The sequence below is a fragment of the Equus przewalskii genome, chromosome 11, assembly GCF_037783145.1.
Source record: "Equus przewalskii isolate Varuska chromosome 11, EquPr2, whole genome shotgun sequence".
Classification (NCBI taxonomy): domain Eukaryota; kingdom Metazoa; phylum Chordata; class Mammalia; order Perissodactyla; family Equidae; genus Equus; species Equus przewalskii.
In genome coordinates, this window is record NC_091841.1 from 12,833,042 (window position 1) to 12,839,041 (window position 6,000).

Genomic DNA, 6,000 nt, shown 5'->3' on the forward strand with positions numbered 1-6,000 from the left:
AATGTAAAGTATACATATCAGCAATATAAGAATGGCATATGCCATGTGTGTACAGTTTGGATGTAGGTGATGGTCAGTGAGTTGCAATAATTAGACAAAGTATTGGTTGAATACCTTCAGAATATGGATTATAAACTGAACTATGATAAAATAATTATAAACTATGGTTTGATCATTTTCTAGCAATAGGACAGGACACAAAAATCTCATCATAGGGCAAACAATATCCTAAAATATATTGAATTGTCACTCCAAGAAAAATAAATAAAATAAACTTTCTTGAAAGAATAAATGAAATTTTCAGTTTAAAATTATCAGAAAAGTATTTCAATGTGTGTTTTCACATAGAAATTTAAAGAATACAAACAAAGACATATGCAGAGGATTATCCACACATAACCATAAACACCTTTGTAGTTAAGAAAGATTGAAACTAGAGACTTCAGGAATTAACTACCAGAAAATGAGTAAAGAAAAAAAAACTTATGTAAATTGAGTTAGCAATTAAAAATAAAAGGAAAAAAAAACTCCACAGTAGTCTCTTTTGTTTAACTTGCTTTATCTGTAGTTCCTGAGATAAGTTGCAGACTCAATAAATTACTGTAACAATAAATGAATCTCTCAGAAAGTTTTTGGCAATTTGAGTCCCAACGGTGCCAGGCTTAAAATGAAGTTTCCTCTTTAATGTAAATTTATTTAATCTTTAATAAAAATAGAATAATCTGGCTATTCTTAGCTTTCCCACCTCAGTTATCTTAATTTCTATCTCCCCCATTCCCATCCTTCTTTCCACACTGACTTCAAGTAGTCCAGGGCATGCCAGCCTTACGTATATGTATTTAGTCCCTTTACATGGAATACTTCTTAGATATCTTTACCGCCCATTCTTTTACCCCTGGACACTTTCACAGTGGGGAAGTGTGAGAACACTGGAGCCAGATGATCTGGGTCCAAATTCTGGATCTGCCATTATGTGGAATCACAGTACTTGGTCACATAATATCCTGTGTCCTGTTTTTGTCATCTTTAAAAGAAAAATAGTAATAGTAACTGCCTCAAGTGCTTCTTTAAGGATCAAATGAGTTAAAGTTTGTAAAGATCTAGAATTATGCCTGAATTATCTAAGTGCTAAATAAGCATTAATTACTACTACTGCTACTTCCTTTCCTTGACTTAATTTTTTTCTCAGTATCATTTATCACTATACAATTGTGGGCCCTTGTAAGAATTTTGGATTTCACCCTGGGTGAAATGGCAATCATTCCAGGACTCTGTACTAGGGAGTAAAATAACCTAATTTACTGTTTAAAAGAATTACTGGTTGTTAAAAATCAACTGGAGAGGGGAAGTGTGTAGACAGTGAACCTAGTGAAAGGATGCTAGATGAGACCAAAGGGTAGCATTTTAGTTGGTAAGAAATAGTTGGAATGGATACGTTGAAGGTAGCACCAACTAGAATTCTTAACAGATTAGGTGTAGAATATGAGCAAGAGGAGTTCAGGGTCACTCTAAGGATTTTGCCTGGAGCAACCATAGGGTTTCCATGTGCTGAGATACGAAGAGTTTGAGAGGAACAGGCTTGAGGTGGGGAGGGGCAGGATATTAGGGACACAGTTTTGGACACCGAATCTAAGACGCTTAGTGCACATCCAAGTAAAATGTCAAGTAGGATGTTAAATATTGGAGTGGAGAATTCAGAGGACTGTATTGGGATGAAAACTTGTATTGGGCGTCATTGGTATATGAACATTGTTAAACTGTATAAAACTGAATGAAATTAACAAATAAGTGAAAGTAATATAGTAAAACGGGAGCTGGTCTTTTCAAAATTTGAAATTGATGAGGATGTGTGGAGTTTTGGGCTTTTTTCCTTTATTATGAATACACATGGAAGGAAAATCAGCCTGATTCCAGTGTATATGCAAAGAAAAGTAACTCGATGCAAAAATTTCAACGAATTATCTCTAAAACACTGAAAGTGATATTTATCATAGGAGACCAAATGTGGGACCAGAGTCAATATGTTCCCATGTCTGTAACTGAACAAATGCTGGCTAAATCAATACTTTCTCATTTCCTCTTTTATTATATTCCCAGAATAGTGAGTTATAGTACCAATAGCTGTGTTAAGATGTCAGTTCAGGAAGACAAGTCAGCTCAAACACACCTCTCAAAGGTGGGCTTTGACTCCACCAAGAGAAAACTAAATGGATAAGGGAGAATGTTGTGTTCCTGTCAGATTTTATGTACACAAGTATATGTATATATGTGGGTGTTTGTATATATGCATATACATATATGTATACATGTTATGTATGAGTATTTGTATATAAATATGTATGTGTGTGTACATATATACATTTGTTTTGTTTTTGGAGAAGATATTAGGTACAAGTTATAGTATTAAGCTGAGTCAATACAGGGAGAAGAGAAAATTAAAAGGACAGAATTTCTGGCCCCTCACACAAAAGTGTTAGAAAAGGAAAAGTTGCCATCAGATTCCACAAATGTAGCTCTATGTTGGGGTGATTATAAAGCAACATAATCTAAAACCCACTTAAATCTTCAGCTTTATGTAACACTTATTTTTTCAAGTAAATTCAAATGTTCTATGTCTACCATGTGCTTGATATTGTGTGGCATCCTTGGCAAAAACAAACATATTCCCTTCCTGATAATGCTTAATAGTTTGGTAGGAGATTCACATATCCATCAAGTAATTATGAAAATGAATGTTTAATTTCAATATGAGCTCGTGAGCCTAAGAGAAAACTAGAGTGTCAGAGGAGAGTGATTAAGATAGCTAGTGTGCAATCAAGAGAAAAATTCCAGTAGCATGAGCTAATAGCCACAAGTATTGTGTGGAGTCTTTCAAGTGTGGGAGAATTTCATCAGGCCCTTAGGAGAACAGGCACATGCAGAGCAAAGCAGTACCAGTATGAAAAAGAAAGGTCGTAAGCCTGTTAAAGAGAAATAAGGGACAAATTATCAATCCTGATTCTTTTTCTTGTGAACCCCACCAGACTCTAGTGCAAATAACACTTCTGCCTCACTAGTCTGCTAATGTGTCATGACATGCTTAAGTTTGGCTTCGATAAACAGTGTAGGCTTTTGATCTGAGACATACTTAATTCTTAGGATACTGTAGGATGAATTTATCCTCTATAATTTTTCACTCGAGTCTAATATGACCCCTGTAACCATTCGGAATGATGGTGGAAAAGTGATTGAATGAATCAGTAAGCAAACCAAATGAACACAATTTAGGCTGTTTTTCTGCTTACAATGATCCCTTCCCCTCTGAGAATCTCCCTCCTCACAGAGGTGAAATGTGACATCCATTGTTGTGCTAGTGGCTCTATCCCTATAACCAACATACTCTGGAGTGGTCACATGACTGAGAATAAGCCAATAAGATGTCTTTCCAGGGAATTTGAATTTGTAATTCTAGTGAGTCTCAATTGATCACTTAATCTTAGGTCAAGTGCATTCTGGAGCTGAGTTTTCCATTGTAGACTTTCCTGTGCACTGAGAAACAGAAAGATGGTCTGTAGAGAAAGAAAAATAAATTTAGATGGGAGAAATCCATGTGGGCTCATAAAATGAAAGAGTGTAGCTATCTTTGTTTCTAATGTCCAAGGCCCAAGTACTGGTTTCTTGTGAAGGCTGGTTACATTTTCTGCTCCTGAGTCTTATAACATACCACTGTAATTTTATTGAAAATAAAAGCAAAAAAACTTGACCACTATTTATTTGTGTTAAGTCATTTTGAGCGGTATCTGTGGTTTTAAGTTGAAATAACTTTTTTTAAAATAAATATTAGTTCACAACCTCAAGGGTTTCTGACACTGGTCCATGTAAATGAGGGTGAAGAGAGATGGTGAAGAGGGTGAAGGAGTCAGACCACTCCAGATTCGTAGGTGGCAGTTTTAATAAGCAAGGGAACTTGCATATCAGGCTTGTCTTGGCTGGCTGTGAGGAGATCTCCACACGCATTCACCAGAATCTTAAATGTTTATATAGAGGCCTTACCTGAGCTAGGTCACATATACTACCCAGGTGGTCCCAACAATATCTTACTCTCTCAAGGCTATGTCCTTGGAGCAGTTCCCACCGTGGGAATGGTGAGTGGAACATACATTCCAGGACAGATGAGGAGGTTAGGAGCCTCTGATTGCCCAGTTCCAGCTGAAAAGTCAACTGGCAGTTGCATCTTCTGGATTACCTCTTCCAAAAATGAGACAAGTAGAAGGTGAATGGATTCTAAAATCAATGTATTGAGATACAAGACTGTGCTACTATAACCTGTGTACTGTAATAGATGTTAGATATTAGATACTGTAATAGATATTAGAATGGATCTGGAGACACAGGAAATCCATTTGGTTCATTTGACAATGAAGTCATGAACAATAAACAATGAACCAAATGAACAAACATGCAAAATGAACAATTAACAAAATCAGGTTCCTTATCAAATGAACAAAATGAAGCCATGATGATGGTATGTGCCAGGGTTACTATAAGCCCTTTCCTATGGTGAGCTGATTCCCCCTGTTTATTCTGTGATTCCTGCTTTCATCTCACCAAAAGGCTTACAGTGCAGACCCAGGCATGACCAGCAATCGAAATCTTTATTCAAGCTATGGCATCTCAGTGAAATAGAAAGAAGCTAGTTCTTGCAATTTTATGATCTTTGAGTTCAACCCTAAGGTTTATCACTTCCAGCTAAGTGACATTAGATAATGTCTCTGTCTTTTTCCTCAAAACTACCAGTGAGAGGTGGGAAAAAGATGAAAAGTTGCTTTGACATCATTCATTTCTGGGTGAGTGGTACTCATAAAGCTCAGGAACTCAAAGTTGGTTCTATTGCAGAATTTCAGTTCCTTGAACAATGCAGGAAGCACACTGGATATCTGACTTCCCTCCAAATCTATTTGAATATTATATGACTAATGTTAACCAATAGTATAACAACAGAGACTTTCACAACAGACTTAACTGAATTTTCAATCTCACTTGAATCATCTAACAGTCTTGGACAATTGAAGAAATTATTGAACTCTAAAAAAATTAAAGTGGGGGTATATATAAACCCCATAGGAAGTAGTGCCTGATAGGCAGTTGTACCCCAAGAAGTTGCTATATAGTCTATATGCTACATAATAATTGTATATAATATATGCATATATTATAATGTATAATATGTATACAGTAATTATATACACATGCAGAGAGAGTGTGTGTGTGTCTGTGTGTGTGTATGTGTATGAAATTGTGGTGACTTGTCATAGAGTTGTGTTTTCTGTCTTTTAGTTATTGTTATGTTTTTCATTTTTCCTACATTGACATAACACATTTATTATTTGCTTAGCATATTTTTCTTAAATTGACTTAACATTTTATTTAAATAAATCTGTAAACAAACTTTATATAACCACTGGAGATGAGAAAAATCTACGCCAATCGCCATAAATAGAAAATAACCAAAATATAAACACTCAAACATCTCAAATAACCAAACGTCTTTATAATACATAAAATTAATTATGTATTGTATTTTGGGAAATACTGGCAAAAGAAATTACTGTATAGAAGCTAATCAGAAGTCTGTGATAACCAGTTTAGCTTAAGTCGTTCAAATTATCTTTGTACATGTTTCATGATTAAGTTTAGATTTTAGGTTTATGTGAAGATATCAATATTGCCATGTTAAACTATATATTTTATTTTTACATCTGGCTCATCCTGCTCAACACCACCGTTAACGCAACAGTGAGGTGTTGTAAGTGGATATAAATTGTATAAATTCTGGAGAGAAAGCAATGTGTTACAAATGTGACTTACAATTTCTTAAATTGATTTCTTTTTTGGGGGACAGGACACCATAGGAGAGAACTTAATCTTGAAATTCATGATTGTCAATCCCTGAGGGCTTTGAGTTTTCAAGGAAGGAAGACATCTTTGTTGCTGTTTTTTGGTTTTGCTCGTTTTATAATT